This window comes from Bombina bombina, chromosome 1 (assembly GCF_027579735.1).
Source record: "Bombina bombina isolate aBomBom1 chromosome 1, aBomBom1.pri, whole genome shotgun sequence".
In the NCBI taxonomy this organism is placed as follows: Eukaryota; Metazoa; Chordata; class Amphibia; order Anura; family Bombinatoridae; genus Bombina; species Bombina bombina.
Genome location: NC_069499.1, coordinates 295,872,185 through 295,891,544, shown reverse-complemented (window position 1 = coordinate 295,891,544; position 19,360 = coordinate 295,872,185). Strand labels below are relative to the sequence as shown.

General features: G+C 40.3%; 1 protein-coding gene across 1 annotated transcript in view; it reads left to right on the top strand.

The window, feature by feature from the left end:
- KALRN (kalirin RhoGEF kinase) overlaps positions 1 to 19,360 on the top strand; it is a 731,621-nt gene that overhangs the window by 650,239 nt on the left and 62,022 nt on the right. The gene's annotated exons all lie outside the window — the stretch shown is intronic.

The following is a 19,360-nucleotide window of genomic DNA, read 5'->3' as shown; positions in this document are numbered from 1 at the left end:
AAAATTCCGACACCGTTTTTTTTTGATGGGCCTGAGGCAAAGTATGAGGTCGGAAACTTAGGATTTGTCCAGGTCGGTTCCCTGCCCTTACGAAAATGAGACTCCTGCATGAAGACAACGTCACTATGTGTTCTGATAGCGTCTCTAATTAGATGGGAGCGTTTTTCAGGTATGTTCAGTCCTTTGGTGTTTATGGTCAGCAAAGTGAGGGTTTGTGCCCCGTGGGATGGCATGGTGAGGGGAAAGGGGGAGGGTGAGAGAAGAAAAAAAAAAAAAAAACCTTAAAGGGGGAGGGAAAAAAGAGAGGAGTGTAAAGAAAGAATCAGAAAGAATGAAAGTAAATTAGACGCAGACCCTAATGAAAGGGGACGTCCAATGTGGGCAGCAGATAGGGTATGTACTTTAGAGAGACGGCAGTGTTGTCTCTCTGTACAAAGGAGAAAGAAGGATAAAAAAGAAAAAAAAGTTTTAGAGAAAGCAAAAAAGTATCAAAGAGTGTGGGATAAGTATCCCTGTGCCTGATGTGATTAGCGAATGAAAGAATAGTGAAGACGTAGAAGGATTAGAGCGTGGTCAGGAGTGACAAGAATAGCAATAATATTATTCCCCTAGATACAACATCATCAACAACATACATATATCAACAGTAGCTTCAACAGATTCCTGGTTAAAATTACATCCAAATAAAGCCATGAGAACCACTCAAAAACAATGTAAATAAAGGAGGTTCAAGTAGGTAAACTTAGGCTAAAGATTCCCAGGACAGGGGTCTGAAGGCCTCTAGTGTAGTGTATGATCTGACCTGGTCTATTTGGAGAAAGTGTGCCTCATAAGGCTGCCACTGCAAAAGGAGGCTCAGGGAGGGAGATTACTCCCCCCATAATGAATCATAGATATTAAGGTCTAAAATTAAGGGGCCTTTGGTTACCGCTATTAGGCTGGGGTGGCATAGTTAGAGATATCTTTACAAGTATGGGATTACTATCGTGCAAACCTTTAGTTACTCATGGTTCCAATAGGCTGGTCTATAAAGACAATATACCCTGGTGGGAGAGAAAAACAAAATAAAGACAAAAAGAAAGACATATGAACCAGTTACAAGAAAAACAGTACAATATAACCATAACAAAACTTAGCTGATGTTGAAATAGGGCATATTAGAAATGTTCGGTAGGTACCAAATGAGTGTCCTGTGCAAAGTCTATTATTTGTCCCTACTTGTGGTTGGTAAATCAGGAGCACTTTGGCTGGATCCTGCTTCTTCGGGTACTGGAATGTCTACATCCAGAATATTGCAGAAATCAGAGAGGTCTGTGCGGGTTTTAAAGATGGGTTGTTTCCCATTGCGAGTGGCTATAAGCGATACGGGAAATCCCCACTTATATTGAATTTTATGGCGCTGAAGAACACTGGTAATAAACTTAAGGTCCCTTCTTTTTTGTAAGGTAATTTGGCTCAGGTCTGAGAAAACCTGGATAGGTATACCAGCATGAGTGAGATCTTTGATGGCGCGGGCCCTCTGAGCGATGATATCTTTATCTTTATAACTCAAAAACTTGACAATAATGTCCCTCGGGGGGGCTTTGGGGGGGGGTTTTGGTCGGAGGGCCCGATGTGCCCTTTCTAGCATAATATCAGGGGAGCTCGGTGTTTCTTTAATGGTGCGGAAAAAGTCTTGCAGGAAGCCCTCAATGGCTGTATTATTCACAGATTCCGGCACCCCCCTGATGCGTAGATTGTTCCTTCTCCCCCTATTATCTAAGTCTTCCACCCTGGTTAGGAGAAATTGGATGTCCCCTTCTTGCTCAAAAGCCCTTTGTGTATTTGAATCGGCTTGGGCCTGCAGGGTTGTCTGCTTAGTTTCTAAGGTGGTAACCTGCTGGCTGATTTGCTGGAAATCCCTTTTCAAGTCTCCAAATAAAGACCTCATTTCTGTTAGAACCACATTAATGTCTGCTTTAGAGGAGATTACATTTAAGTCACCTCTTGTTAGAGGTTCCTGTGGCTGCATGTCGGGCAGAGGACTTGGAGTGAAAGTTAGTGGGGAGGTCTGCTCTGTGTTTTCTGCAGGGGGTTGATCCGAACAAGTATTAGGTATTTTCAGAAAGTTAGTTAGACTGGTGCTTTTAATGTTTTTGTCACCTTTATTATGTTTCCTGCTAGACATGGTCACAGAGCTGTCAGAGACTAGGTTGAGAATAGCTACAGTGGCCACGTGTACTTTGCCCAGTGTTTTAAATAACTCACAGCAAAAGTTTTTCCCTGTGTACCAGCAGATGTATAAGCTTATTTGTGCAGGTTGTATTTGGTTATTCTAGTATCTCTCTGGTGAATGCTATGAGAGGTGCTAGGTTATAAAAAAATAGGGTGTTCTTTGCAGCGTGTGGGGATATTCCAATGGCCCAGTGCTATGATGTTTAGCTGAGTTACCCCGTGTATGAGGTTCTGATTGATGAGGTATACCCCTGTGTGTGCTCAAGCAGGTCTCCCCTCTTACCGGTGTCTTGTCCTTTGGGTCCGCTAGCCTCTTTTGTCATTCAGCCGCTGCTGCCGTTGTTTAGGCACTGCGAGAGGAAGAGAGCCTTGCGGCCTGATCATGTGTCCGCCTTTTGTAGCGTTCGGCGGGGAGCCGCTTGATCTGTTGCCTTCCGATGTTTGCCTCAAGAGGTTATCGATATCCCGAGAATCGGGTGCAGTGAGGTGGATATCTCCGCAATATGTGAGGTAGGATGCCAGTCAGCGAGGTGCAGTGAGCGGTCCCGGTAGGCCGCAGTCTTCTGTATTATAAAAGATCCGCCAATTGCTCAAAAAGTTTTAAGGATCACATGCAGGGATTGATCACACTCCTGTATTATATTTTTAAAGATGTTCTAGGCATATTCCTTCTTGTTATTTAATTGTTATCAGGCACAGGGCTTAGGAGCCGGGAATTAAGCGACCATGTCCCTGCGTGGCCAGGCTCCGCCCCCCATTGCAGAGGTTTTTTTGTATATATAAAGATTTGTCATTTTATGTTACAATTTCAAAGTGTTTAATGTCCCTTTAATGCACCACTTCCTTGAAGTAAAATTGCATACACCTGCTTTTTATCTTGTAATGTGCACATTTAGTTTCCCATATAAAGGGCCAGATAACAAGTGGAGCGCTAACAGTTACGTGCAAGTGATAAGAGGTTTATCACAGGTGTTTGCGCTTGTCAGGTTTACTTCTCATATTACAAGTTGAAAGTATAAGATTTACGATAGAATGATTACCGTGTTCTCAGAGCTCTGGTTAACTGTTTCACGAAACAAAAAGTGTCACAAAACACATCAAAAACACATTACAAAGTGCAGTTACACTCTGAATAACACCATCTAATAAAAAATGTTTGAAAAAAAATATTGCACACAAAAGTTATAAGGGCTCAAAGATATAAGGTCTCTGGTGAAAAAAAAGGCAGGCAAGGGGCTTTAACATAGAGATACATACATATACATGTCTAAAAATGTGTGTGTACATATGTATTTCTATGTGTATATATGTATTTCTATGTGTATATATGTATGTATATGTGTATATGTGTATATATGTATTTCTATGTGTATATATGTATTTATATGTGTATATATGTATGTATATGTGTATATATGTATTTATATGTGTATATATGTATGTATATGTGTATATATGTATGTATATGTGTATATATGTATTTATATGTGTATATATGTATGTATATGTGTATATGTGTATATATGTATTTACAGACATATATACACGTACAAACACATAAATACATATTTGCCGTTAAGTAGATGAAAACATGTAAGCATATTTAAAGTGTTATACTGTGTATTTACTGTAAATGTCACATTCCAATGTTCTGCACATAGGAAAATATGTAGTATTTGTAAATAGATATTCCTATATATCCATATAGAACTATACATATATATATATATACTGTATACAATTATATATATATATATACGTATGTATGTAGAAATATATATTGTACCAAAATACCAATCGAGATATATATACAGTATATATAAGTAAAAGAGCTGTTAAACTTAGGGCAATGCCCTACAAAAAGCCCTTTTAAGGGCTATTGGTAGTTTAGCATTAGATTAGTGTTTTTTTTTTATTTTGAGGGGCTTTTTTTATTTTCATAGGGACTAGGTTTAATTTTTTTATTTTGGATAGTGTTGTTTATTATTTTTTGTAATGTTAGCGTTTTTTTTTTTCTGTAATTAGATTAATGTAATGTAATTTTTTTGTATTTTTTATTATAATTAAGGGGTTAATTTAGGGGGTTTACTCATTAAATTATTTTTTTGCGTTGTGGGGGTTGGCGGTGTAGGAGTTAATAGGTAAATTAGGTTTAATGCATTGTGGGGGGTTGGAGGATTTAGGGGTTAAAGGGACACTGAACGCACATTTTTTTTATTTCGTGATTCAGATAGAGCATGCAATTTTAAGCAACTTTCTAATTTACTCCTATTATCAATTTTCTTTGTTCTCTTGCTATCTTTATTTGAAAAAGAAGGCATCTAAGCTTTTTTTTGGGGGGGTTCAGAACTCTGGACAGCACTTTTTTATTGGTGGATGAATTTACCCACCAATCAGCAAGCCAGGTTGTTCACCAAAAATGGTCCTGCATCTAAACTTACATTCTTGCATTTCAAATAAAGATACAAAGAGAATGAAGAAAATTTGATAATAGGAGTAAATTAGAAAGTTGCTTAAAATTTCATGCTCTGAGGTCTATTTATCAACCCGTCAACTGCAAATACGCTGGAATTTATTTATCAAAGCCTACAGACCGGCAAAAGTTGAAATTTATGACGTAACATACGATCCGCCGGTCTCAGTCCGACACAGATCAATGCTTATGTCATTACAGATGTTCCGAATGCAAATTCGGCACGGACTACTTTTGCTAGTTAACAAATATCTACCAGGTACGCTAGCCACTTTTCCGGCCCTGCGTACCTGCCCTGAAGGCGGCGGATGCCATAGGAATCAATGGGAGTCTGAAAGCAGCGAAAGCTTATGTTCGCTGCTGCCCGATATCCCATGGATTCCTATGGGAGAATAAAAGTTATGTTTACACCCTAACATGTACCCCGAGTCTAAACACCCCTAATCTGCCGCCCCGACACCTACATTATACTTATTAACCCCTAATCTGCCGCCCCGCCACAGCCGCCACCTACATTATACTTATTAACCCCTAATCTGCCGCCCCGACACCGCCGCCACCTACATAAAGTTATTAACCCCTATTCCGCCGCTCCCGGACCCCACGCCACCTACATAATGTTATTAATCCCTATCCCACCGCAACTAAATAAATGTATTAACCCCTGGTCTCCCACATCACTAGCACTTACTAAACCTATTAACCCCTAAACCACCTACCCCCCACATCGCCATAAACTAAATTAACCTATTAACCCCTAAACCTAACAACCCCTTAACTTTACATTAAATATTAACTCATCCCTATCTTATAATAAATTTAAACTTACCTTTAGATTTAAATTAAACTATCTTAAACTAATAATCTACCCTAACTATTATACTACAATTACATTAAACTATATTAAAATATTAATTAATCTACCCTATTAGACTAAAATTACATTAAACTATATTAAACTAATAATTAATCTACCCTAACTGTTTGCGCGCGGGTTTGCGCGCGAGTTGGTTGTTAAGTTTTTTTCCACTTTTTTTACTTCTATAGGGGAATATGTGAACGCGTGCACACAATGTTCTAAGTTCAGCGTTTTGCGCTCATTGGGTTAGAGCAAGAGCAGAAACCCAACGAGCACAAAAAGCTTACCTCTAGAGCAGTTAATACTAGAGCGTGAGCGTTAAATAGCGCTCCAGTTGTAATCTGGCCTAAAGTCATTAAAGGGACATTAAACACAAACTGTAAAGCCTGCCCTATTGTATTCCCTTAAGGAGGTTTAGCAGTGATTCAACTTAGTTACTATTGAAAAGAATGCTTTTCCTATCATGATAGTTGATGCAAAACTTATAAATCTACATTTTAACCCCTTTACTACTGGGAATTTCAGAGAAAAACTTGCCCAAAATACCTTAGAATATTTAGCCTTTTTGCTATCACTCCATTTAAACATAAATAGAGCATTGTTTTTTTCTTTTTATTTACCTGTCAAAACTATATATATATATTTAAGAAAACAATCCAAGGTATTTATCTAGGCCCATTTTGGTATATTTAATGGCACCATTTCCCTGAAAAATGCGATCAAATAAAAAAATTGTTAACTTTTTCACAAACTTTGGGTTCTCAATTAAATTATTTACATATCGCTTGTGTAATCATGGCATAAATAATTGTTAAAGTTTCCCTGGGATCCCCTTTGTTCAGAAATAGCAGACATATATGTCTTTGCTTTTGCTTTTTGGTAATTAGAAAGCCGCTAATTGCAGCTGCGCACCACACTTCTATTATTCCCTGCAGTGAACGGGTTAATCAGGTAGCTTGAAAGGTTAATGTTAGCTTTAGTGCAGAGATTACCCTCCCACCTGAGACTTCCCACCCCCTGATCTCTTCCAAACAACTCTCTTCCCTCCCTCACCCCCTACTGGTCACCCCCCATCTTAGGTACGCAGACAGTCTGCCAATATGAAAATGTAAAGCTTTTTTTTTTTTTTTTTTTTTTTTTAATTGGTGACATTTTCACATGCCATGTAAATAATATAAACCAACCATCTTTGTAAAATGTCAAAAACAAATATTATGCATTATTTAGTAATAAAAACCTTGTTTGTGATATTAATATAATGAAAAAAAAATGTATGCTTACCTTATTTATTTCTTGACACGGTGAGTCCACAGAATCATCAATTACTGTTGGGAATATCACTCCTGGCCAGCAGGAGGCAGCTAAGAGCACCACAGCAAAGCTGTTAAGTATCACCTCCCTTCCCACAACCCCCAATCATTTGACCGATGGAAAAAAGAGAGAAAAGAAGTAACATAAGGTGTAGAGGTGCCTGAGGTTATATAAAAAACTGCCTGAAAATAAGGGTGGGCCGTGGACTCACCGTGTCAAGAAAGACACAGTGAGTCCACAGAATCATCAATTACTGTTGGGAATCAATACCCAAGCTAGAGGACACAGATGATTAGGGAGGGACAAGACAGGTAACCTAAACAGAAGGCACCACAGCTTGCAGAACCTTTCTCCTAAAGGAAGCCTCAGCTGAGACAAAAATATCAAATTTATAGTATTCAGAAAAAGTGTGCAAGAAGACCAAGTCACAGCCTTGCAAATCTGTTCCACAGAGGCCTCATTCTTGAAGGCCCATGAAGAAGAAACAGCCCTAGTGGAATGAGCTGTGACTCTCAGGAGGCTGCTGTCCAGCAGTCTCACATGCCAAGCGAATAATCCTTCTCAACCAGAGAGAAAGAGAAGCAACAGTAGCTCTCTGACCTCTACGTTTTCCAGAAAAGCAAACAAACAATGCAGAGGACTGACGAAAGTCCTTCGTAGCCTGCAAATAGAATTTAATAGCCCGCACAACATCTAAGTTGTGTAACAACCGCTCCTTGTGAGAGGAAGGATTAGGACAGAGAGAAGGAACAACAATTTCCTGATTGATATTTCTGTCCGAAACAACTTTAGGAAGACAATCAAACTTCGCCATAACTTCTAAGTTGTGCAACAAATGTTCTTCAGAAAAGAAGAACTATGACAAGAGTAGGAACCACAATTTCCTAATTAAAATGTCTTTCCAAACTTCTTTAGGAAGGAACCTAACTTAGAACGAACAACCTCCCCATGGCATGAAAGATAAGATACCGCGAATCACATTGCAAAGCTGAGAGTTCCAACACTCTCCAAGCAGAAGAGACAGCACTAAGAAACAACCTTCCAAGATAACAACTTAATATCTATGGAATACAATGGCTCAAACTGAGCTTACTGCCAAACTTTAAGAACAAGTTAATGCTCACAAGAGGAGCAACAGATTGAAACATAGGCCCAATACTAACCAAGGCCTGACAAATGGATTGCATATCTGGCGTGTTCGTCAGACGCCTATGCAGCAAAAAGGATAATGCAGAAAGCTGACCCTTCAGATAACTGACTAACAAAGCCTTTCTCTAGGCCTTCCTACAGAAAGGACAAACTTCAAAGATTCCTGACCCTATTTCAAGAGTAGCCCTTGGATTCACACCAATAAGATATTTACATCATATCTTATTGTAAATCTTCCTCATAACAGGCTTACAAACCTGAATCATGGTCTTAATGACCGACTCGGAGAACTACGCTTAGACAGAACTAAGCATTCAATCTCCCAGCAGACAGCTTCAGAGAAATGAAATTTAGATGAAAGAAGGGACCCTGATCAGAAGTCCTTCCTCAGAGGAGGTCTCCAAAGTAGATCCTGTGAGGCCATGCAAAGACTATTAGAATTACCGACACGCTCTCCTGTGGACACGAGCAATGACTCGTGGAAGGAAAGCAACTGGAATAAATAGGTATACCAGCCTGAAATCCCAAGGGACAGCCAGAGCATCTATCAGAGCGGCCTAAGGAACTCTCTACTCCCGGTATTCACTCCTGAAAGTGAAAAATGGGAATGAAAGTGAGCGTCAGCCCACTGAACAAGTCATGCCAATCATGGCAAAGGAACTCCAGGTTCCTCCTAGGTGGTTAATGTAACCACTGAGATGAAAATGTTAAACTAAAAACTGACCAGCAGATAAGGTGACTGAAGCCAAGTCATCAGAGCATTGAAGGTAACTCTCAACTCCACAAAGGTTATGGGGAGAGCAGACTCCTCCTAAGACCATAGTCACCAACCCAACGGGCTAGCGATCGTGGACACTATTACTTAGGAAAGACTCTGGAAGTATGTGCTCCAAGACAGAAGCTCCTGAGAAACCAAAAGATTCTGGAGGTCAACGATCTCGCTAACCACTGAGATGAAAATGTTAAACTAAAAACTGACCAGCAGATAAGGTGACTGAAGCCAAGTCATCAGAGCATTGAAGGTAACTCTCAACTCCACAAAGGTTATGGGGAGAGCAGACTCCTCCTAAGACCATAGTCACCAACCCAACGGGCTAGCGATCGTGGACACTATTACTTAGGAAAGACTCCGGAAGTATGTGCTCCAAGACAGAAGCTCCTGAGAAACCAAAAGATTCTGGAGGTCAACGATCTCGCTAACTCTCGCAGCTAAGCGAACACTCTATCACTGATCCAGAGGGAAGAATCTCAAGTCACAGATCCAGATCAGTCCTCCGAGACAGAGCCCCAAGATTCCTGGTCCTGCATGATCACATACTCTCAGATGCAATCGATCAAAGGAATGAAGTCCAATGAAGCAACCATTAGACCATTACCTCCATAGGGAAACTAATATGGTCCCTAAGAAACTACCCCTGTAGTTAGAACAAGGGAACTCATTTTCAGATTCACTCCCATCCGTGGGAATGAAGAAAACAACAAGGTCTCTGTATGAGAGTTTGCTTGTTGAAAAGATGGCGCATGAACCCCTATGACATCCAAGAAGGGCACCACAGCAATTCCCTGAAACCTATCACTGCCAATATAGCCCCCTCTGAGAGCCATGGCAAGGCCAAATGGAAGGAACACACACTGAAAGTGTTTGACTGAAAAGCAAAAATCAGGAACTTAAGGTCCTCCAGGTCTCTGGTCACCATGAACTGAGACTCTTAGACCAAAGGAAGAATGGAACCACTTGTCGAGACACTTTCGGTCTACTATAGGATGAAAAATTCCCTCTTTTTCGGAACCACAAACAGGAATGAATAAAATCCTAGACCCTGTTCCCTTACAGGAACTGGAACTATCACTCTCACGGCAGAGAAGCCACACAGTTATCTGGCCTGCAGATAAAATTGACGGAGGAACCCACCTCAGGGAGGAGAGGAATGACTACTATGTAGTAACCCTGAGGTACTATGTCCACAGCCTATCTGGGAAATCTGGTATCCATGTTTGAATACAAATGGAGAGATTCAGCTCCCCACCTTGACCCATCCCGGATTGGGGCAGAACTACTGTAGATCTATATATCTCGTCCTGTGGTAGAAAAGATCTTTTTCTACTTGAACTATCAGAAATATTCCTGTCAGATCTGGACAAAACAAGGTCTTACCCTTGTAAGGAACGCCAGAAGCTTGGATGCAGAGGAAAAATTCACTGACCATGAATATAGCCACAAAGCCCCGCAGGCTAGCACAACGAAGATAAATATCTTGGCTCCCTGCATGAAGACTTGCATGGTGGCATCAGAAATAAAGAAATTGGCTAGCTTAAGAGCCTTAATTCTCTTCTGTATCTCCTCCTTAAAGGAGTCCCTATCAATTGGAACAAACAAGACGTTGCACTAATAAAATTCCGCACTTGATGCACCTTAGACCATTAATCAGCTATCCTCTCTAGAAATCGTATTTCTCTTAGCCATAGTAGAAATGCCCTACTACTATAGGCTCCATGCGTATGATATTTAATGGAGACAATGACAGGAAACATCCTTTTAAAGACAGGAGACGGGGAAAACTCCACGCGTAGCTCTCCCATTCCTGTGAAAAAAAAACTCTAGCACGGTTTGTTACAGGAAAAAGTGCCACTGAGGAATCCTAGTATCTATAAAGTTCACTAGATTCTTTAGTGATTGACAACGACAGACGTATCAGAGTTGCTCCAAAGCAGCAAAAACTTCTTTTAATCACACACAAGGTGTTTAGGCTGAAGTCTGAAGAATACTACTTCAGCATCAGAAAAAAGCAATCGTACTGTCTAAATCTGAGATTTTACCCTCAGAGACTACTTGTGTATCCTCCTCATCAGACCTACAAGGAAGGCAATCAGAGTAGCATCCGGTTCAGAAACCTTACTATCTGTATCACTAATATTCCTCCTGCGATTTTCCCCTAAAAATAGGAAAAGCAGATCATGCCACAGATACCCAAAAGATACCTGAGCAGCAAAATCTGCAGGCAAATAACTCCACCAGGAGATAACGAGGAACCGCAGGGCAGAGCAGGTGACGCCATAAAGGCTAAATAAAGGGACGTGTAAGGAGAAAACTGTAGTAATGCCTACACAGTATCATCCTGGGAGACATTGGGTTCAGAGGCAACGCGTAATCTCTATGTCAACCTATCACTGCCAATATAGCCCCCTCTGAGAGCCATGGCAAGGCCAAATGGAAGGAACACACACTGAAAGTGTTTGACTGAAAAGCAAAAATCAGGAACTTAAGGTCCTCCAGGTCTATGGTCACCATGAACTGAGACTCTTAGACCAAAGGAAGAATGGAACCACTTGTCGAGACACTTTCGGTCTACTATAGGATGAAAAATTCCCTCTTTTTCGGAACCACAAACAGGAATGAATAAAATCCTAGACCCTGTTCCCTTACAGGAACTGGAACTATCACTCTCACGGCAGAGAAGCCACACAGTTATCTGGCCTGCAGATAAAATTGACGGAGGAACCCACCTCAGGGAGGAGAGGAATGACTACTATGTAGTAACCCTGAGGTACTATGTCCACAGCCTATCTGGGAAATCTGGTATCCATGTTTGAATACAAATGGAGAGATTCAGCTCCCCACCTTGACCCATCCCGGATTGGGGCAGAACTACTGTAGATCTATATATCTCGTCCTGTGGTAGAAAAGATCTTTTTCTACTTGAACTATCAGAAATATTCCTGTCAGATCTGGACAAAACAAGGTCTTACCCTTGTAAGGAACGCCAGAAGCTTGGATGCAGAGGAAAAATTCACTGACCATGAATATAGCCACAAAGCCCCGCAGGCTAGCACAACGAAGATAAATATCTTGGCTCCCTGCATGAAGACTTGCATGGTGGCATCAGAAATAAAGAAATTGGCTAGCTTAAGAGCCTTAATTCTCTTCTGTATCTCCTCCTTAAAGGAGTCCCTATCAATTGGAACAAACAAGACGTTGCACTAATAAAATTCCGCACTTGATGCACCTTAGACCATTAATCAGCTATCCTCTCTAGAAATCGTATTTCTCTTAGCCATAGTAGAAATGCCCTACTACTATAGGCTCCATGCGTATGATATTTAATGGAGACAATGACAGGAAACATCCTTTTAAAGACAGGAGACGGGGAAAACTCCACGCATAGCTCTCCCATTCCTGTGAAAAAAAAACTCTAGCACGGTTTGTTACAGGAAAAAGTGCCACTGAGGAATCCTAGTATCTATAAAGTTCACTAGATTCTTTAGTGATTGACAACGACAGACGTATCAGAGTTGCTCCAAAGCAGCAAAAACTTCTTTTAATCACACACAAGGTGTTTAGGCTGAAGTCTGAAGAATACTACTTCAGCATCAGAAAAAAGCAATCGTACTGTCTAAATCTGAGATTTTACCCTCAGAGACTACTTGTGTATCCTCCTCATCAGACCTACAAGGAAGGCAATCAGAGTAGCATCCGGTTCAGAAACCTTACTATCTGTATCACTAATATTCCTCCTGCGATTTTCCCCTAAAAATAGGAAAAGCAGATCATGCCACAGATACCCAAAAGATACCTGAGCAGCAAATTCTGCAGGCAAATAACTCCACCAGGAGATAACGAGGAACCGCAGGGCAGAGCAGGTGACGCCATAAAGGCTAAATAAAGGGACGTGTAAGGAGAAAACTGTAGTAATGCCTACACAGTATCATCCTGGGAGACATTGGGTTCAGAGGCAACGCGTAATCTCTATGTCAAGAGATCTAGCGAAACAAGAACACATAAATTGCGTATTTGAAAACAATATTAGTGTCAAAACCCAAACAGAATTCCCTGCAAAAGAAAACTGAGAGGCAAAAATAAAATCAATTTTAATGTTTTATAACGAAAAAACAAGACTGTCACTTTAAAAACAGTTAATATAAGGGATGTTGTAACAGACACAGTGATGCAATGATGTCTGCCCTCAAATACATTAAGGAACACCATATCCTAATAAACGTTTTAAACATTGTAAGGAAACCTTTTACAATATAGTTTGCATCGCCTAGGAATTAGCTTTAACATTGCGCTGTTTCATAAAAAGCCAAGAAAGTTACGTTCTCAGACTAAAATGGCGCCGCAGCTCCTTCTCTGTGAAGAGGGAGGCAGGGACACAGTAACAGCATGGGAACAAAGCGCGCAACTGTCTTTAACATCGCGCTTCATTCCACCATGCGACCAAGCCACCAGGAAGGTCTGTTTGACCCTGAGCCAAGCAAAGTACAGTTTCGCTGAACTCTGAGGCTGCTCCTATTCACAAGGCAGTGAGGCGGTAACCTTTCTTTAAAAAGGACGCTAGTAAACCGCCATCAAACTGCGCAGCGTAAATACACAGCGCACTTACACAAAAATGTCTCCATACTGTGAAGCTAAAAATACAAGTCCTACACATAAAAAATTATTTAGAGGTGACATTAACCTCTTAGGTGCCTCTAAACCTACACATGAGCCCAGGCAATCAGGGGATTTCTTATTAACCCCTAGTCTCCTGTCACCATAAAGTGCCTGCATCCTGCCTAAAATATCCTTCTAAAGGATATATCTGTCCCACATAAAGTTGCACAGAAGGCTTCTTAACCCTTATAGTGCTAGTCTCCTACCCAGAAGATGAAAAGGCACTTACCTGCAGTCTAGCCGTCTGGCAGCAGGACAGCCTACTTGATATGAGAGGATGCCACTCCTCACAGAGATCTGTAGAGAAAAGAAATAACAGAGTAAACCTACTCAGGCTTTCTATACCATAGGCAGCAACAAGGTTAGGAAAACGCAGCAAAGCACACTTTACAAGTTCCTAACTGCTTAAAAGCTACCACAGCCCTACTGAAGAGAGTGGAGTACAGCTAAACCCAGCTTGTGATGGAAGATCAGAGCAAGCTTGCTCTGGCTTCAAAATAAAAAAATCTTGATAGAAGAATCTAATACAGACACCTAATACTTCACCTCCTCCTTGCACTGAAGGCAAAGAGAATGACTGGGGGTTGTGAGAAGGGAGGTGATAATTAACAGCTTTGCTGTGGTGCTCTTTGCCCCCTCCTGCTGGCCAGGAGTGATATTCAGAACAGTAATTGATGATTCCGTGGACTCACCGTGTCATAAGAAAGAAATAATAATTTTAACATACACACATCATCATAATATTCAAGCTAAAATATTTACAACCGCTCACAAAATTTGATTTTTGAGCTAAATATCTCTATGGCTAATCAGAAACCAATTAGTAGTTTTACAGATTGTAACGACTGCCAGCCTGGCGTAAAATATAAACTTCTTTCAGACACTCAAAAGTCATAACAATTTGAACATTATTAACATTTGTTATGTTCTGCCTATTATTAAAAAAATGTTTTGTATAAAAGTAAATTTTCAAGGAGACCTGTGTTTTTTTAACAGATACACTAGTATTTTTACAGCTTGCTGTTATCTCTTAAATTGACATTCTAGAAGTTTATTTTTTAAATATATTTTTCAGTGTATTATTAACCACAGTTCCATTTAAACATTAGCAGGGTTACCAGATCTGCTCTCCTGGCCTTGCTTCTGGTGTAGTAATGACCTTGTTAGATAGTGCTCTTATTGATAGACATTAATGTTGAGTCACTTTGATGACATATAAAAGGAGAGATTTTTAAGCATGTGATCCAGGTAAGCCACATATTTAGGTCCATAAATATATCCACACATAAACCTACATGCTTAAGAATAAAGTAAATTAATTCTATGTACAGGATTATTTTAGTCTTTGTGGTAAGATTTACCATATCATATATATATATGCTGTAACGTATTATGTCCGACAGACATCGCTGAATGCCGACAGCATATGCTTTTGGCATTTATCATTGCACAAGCAGTTCACTAGAACTGCTTGTGCAATGCCGTCCCCTGCAGATTCGCGGCCGCTAGCAGGGGGTGTCAATCTGCCCGACCATATAGCATCGGGCGGATTGAAGACCGCCACCTCAGAGGCAGTGGACAAGTTATGGAGCAGCGAAAACAAGGGGAACAAGGGCCATTCGGCCCTTGTTAAATCTACCCCTTTGTGTTTGTGTGTATGTATATATGTGTATATATATATATATATATATTTATATATATTTCTTTCATGTAAGTGGCAAGAGTCCATGAGCTAGTGACGTATGGGATATACATTCCTACCAGGAGGGGGCAACGTTTCCCAAGCCTCAAAATGCCTATAAATACACCTCCCACCTCACTCATACCTTAGTTTTACAAACTTTGCGGTGAAGCAAGTTGTGCTTGATTTTTCTTCTGTGATAGGCGCTTCTAAGCATATTGAAGCCCAGTTCCTCTCAAAGTACAGTGTTTGTCTGAGGGATGTGAAGGGAGTATTGCCTGATGATGCCATGTTTTCACCTATGGGAAATCTTAGATTCATAAATAAAATCTTGCTCAAAGAACCCCATAAAGAGGTTCGCAAAGCTAGGGGCAAAGTGTGTCCCCATGGCCGTTCCACAGATCTGTAAAAAAAACTTATCTAAATAAACAAAATAATTATGAGTAAGAATAAACTTAATAGCATCAATCAAAAAATCACATTGTCTAACCGGGAGATAACAATCTAAATCCAAAAAATGTTTCCTGGACATCACTGACGCTATATGAGAGCTAGCTGGGAAGCTCCTAATTTCCTAGACTGTGTTATTTTGCACTTTGCGATACGTGCTTGAAGCTTGTGAGTATATTTCCTATTGGGGCCATTGAATGTGGAGGGATTATACTCCTAGGATAATACGCCATTGGAGCGCCTTCTTTTTCTCTTCCTATTTTGGATCTGAAAACTTTAAATGGTTTTGTAAGAGTCCCAACTTTCAAGATGGTGACTATAAGGACTATTCTGCCTTTTGTTCAGCAAGGTCACTTCATGTCGACAATAGACTTACAGGACGCTTATCTTCACAATCCGATTCATACAGATCACTATGATTTTCTGAGATTCTCTTTTCTAAACAAGCATTACCAATTTGTCGCTCTTCCGTTTGGCCTTGCAACAGCACCAAGAATATTCTTTATAGTTTTAGGAACCCTTCTATATGTAATCAGAGAGCAGGGTATTGCAGTTTCCTTATTTGGACGATATCTTGGTACTAGCTCAATAGATTTCCAGATACATTCAGTGTCCATGACTCTATCCCTAACAGAAAAGATACGTTTGAGATTGGTTTCAGCTTGTCTAAACCTTCAGTCTCTTATCATTCGCTTCAGTGGCTATGTGCATGGATGTTTTAGGTCTCATGATTGCAGTATCGGACCCGATCCTTTTTGCTTGTTTTCATATGAGACCTCTACAGTTTTGCATGTGGCACCAATGGTGCAGGGATTATACTCAGTTATCACAACTGATATACTTAAATCCCAACTCTCCACTCTCTCTGACTTGGTGGTTATATCATCACCTTATTGTTTAAGGGGCCTCCTTTGTTTGTCCTACCTGGACTGTGATCATAACAGATGAAAGTCTCTCAGGTTGGGGAGCTGTTTGGGGTCTCTGACAGCACAAGGAGTTTGGAATCCTCGAGAGGCTAGGTTACCAATCTATATCTTAGAACTCTGTGCTATTTTCAGAGCTCTTCAGACTTTGGGGCATATGTATCAAGCTCCGTATGGAGCTTGATGCCCTGTGTTTCTGGCGAGTCATCAGACTAGCCAGAAACAGCAGTTATGAAGCAGTGGTCACAAAGACTGCTGCTCCATAACCTGTCCGCCTGCTCTGAGCAGGCGCACACACATTGCCGGAAATCAACCCGATCGAGTACGATCTTGTTGATTGACACCCTTCTGCTGGCAGCCGATTGGCCGTGAGTCTGCAGGGGTCGGCGTTGCACCAGCAGCTCTTGTGAGCTGCTGGTACAATGCTGAATATGGCAAGCGTATTGCTTGCCGTATTCAGCGAGGTCTGTCGGACCTGATCCGCACTGTCAGATCAGGTCCGCCAGAACTTGATAACTATAGGCCTTTGCCTCTATTACTTGCAGTTTTCTAGCAATAAAAGAAGTATCTCTAATACTTTCTTGGGCAGAATCAAATTCTTGTCTAATCACTGCAATTCATATACCAGGTGTAGACAATTTGGAAGCAGATTATCTCAGCCGTCAGATTCTACATCTGGGGAGTAGTCTCTCCGTCCAGATGTGTTCTATCAGATTGTGCAGATGTGGTGTCCTCCAGACATAGATCTGATGGCCTCTCGTCTAAACAAGAAACTTTCCAGCTACCTCTCCAGGTCCAGGGATCCTCAGGCTGAAATGATGAATGCTCTAGCAGTTCCATGGTTTTACCAACCTGCTTACATTTTTTCGCCTCTGGGAGTGATCTGAAAGATCATAATGGAACAATCTTATGTGTTTCTGATAGCACCAGCATGACCTCACAGGTTCTGGTATGCAGACTTTGTCCAAATGTCCAGTTGCCAGCCTTGGTCACTTCCTATAAGACCAGACCTGTCTCAAGGCCCAGTTTTCCATCAGGATCTCAAATCTCTAAATTTGAAGGCATGGAAATTGAACGTTTAGTTCTTAGTCATAGACGTTTCTCTGACTCAGTAATTAATACTATGATACAAGCTTGTAAGTCTGTTTCAAGTAAGATTTATCATAGGGTTTGGAAAACCTATATTTCATGGTGTTCCACTCATAATTATTCTTGGCATTCTTTCAGAATTCCTAGGATTTTACAGTTTCTTCAGGATGATTTGGATAAGGTTTTGTCTGCAAATACTTTGAATGGACAAATCTCTGCTCTTTCTGTCTTATTTCATAGAAAGATTGCTAAACTTCCTGATATTCACTGTTTTGTTCAGGCTTTGATTCGTATCAAACCTGTTATTAAATCTATTTCTCCTCCTTGGAGTCTCAATTTGGTTTTGAAGATTTTACAGGCTCCTCCTTTTGAGCCTATGCATTCTCTGGATATTAAATTACTTTTTTGGAAAGTGTTATCTATTTTGGCTATCTCTTCTGCTAGAAGAGTTTCTGAATTGTCTGCGCTCTCTCGTGAGTCTACTTATCTGATTTTACATCAAGGTAAAGCTGTTTTGCAGACTTCATTAAAATTTTTGCCTAAAGTTGTGAATTCTAACAACATTAATAGGGACATTTTTGTTCCTTCCTTGTGTCCTAATCCTAAGAATACTCTTGAAAGGTCTTTACATTATTTGGATGTGGTAAGAGCTTTGAAATATTATGTTGAGGCTACTAAAGATTTTAAAAATACTTCTAGTCTATTTGTTATTTTTTCTGGCTCCAGGAAAGGTCAGAAAGCCTCTGCCATTTCCCTGGCATCTTGGTTGAAACTTTTGATACACAAAGCTTATTTGGAGGCGGGGTAGTCTCCGCCTCAGAGAATTACAGCTCATTCTACTAGATCAGTTTCCACTTCCTCGGCTTTCAAGAATGAAGCTTCAGTTGATCAAATTCACAAAGCAGCAACTTGGTCTTCTTTGCATACTTTTACAAAATTTTACCATTTTGATGTGTTTGCTTCTTTGGAAGCAGCCTTTGGAGAAAGGTTATTCAGGCAGTTGTCTCAGTTTGATTCTAGTGCCTTTGATTTGAGTTTTTTTTTTTTTTTTAAGAAAACAATTATTTTTTTGGATTTACTTTCTCAGCGCATTTAGCTGTTGTTATTTTATCCCTCCCTCTCTAGTGACTTGTGTATTTCCACATCTTGGGTATTATATCGCATACGTCACTAGCTCATGGACTCTTGCCACTTACATGAAAGAAAACATAATTTATGTAAGAACTTACCTGATACATTCATTTCTTTCATAGTGGCAAGAGTCCATGAGACCCACCCTATTTTTTGTGGTTATGATTTTTTGTATAAAGCACTTTCTTTTTTTTAAAGTTCCTTTTTTTGTATGCTTTTTACTCCTTCTTTTACACCTCACTTCTTGGCTACACGTTAACTAAGGTATGAGTGAGGTGGGAGGTGTATGTATAGGCATTTTGAGGTTTGGGAAACTTTGCCCCTCCTGGTAGGAATATATATCCTATACGTCACTAGCTCATGGACTCTTGCTACTATGAAAGAAATTAATTTATCAGGTAGAGTTCTTACATAAATTATGTTATGTGTGTGTGTGTTCATTCAGGCTTGTGTATTTATTCTACCCTCAATCCCTCATTATAGGTCCATTCTGATAAAGTCATATAGATTTCTCCAAAACAAAGTGATTATACACCACTTCTGACTGTAGACAAGGTTGCCTGTAACACAGAGCAAACATTTTAACCCCCTTATTTTCAGTTACTCAGACAGAACACTGATTGCACCTTGTCTGTACCAGTAACACACA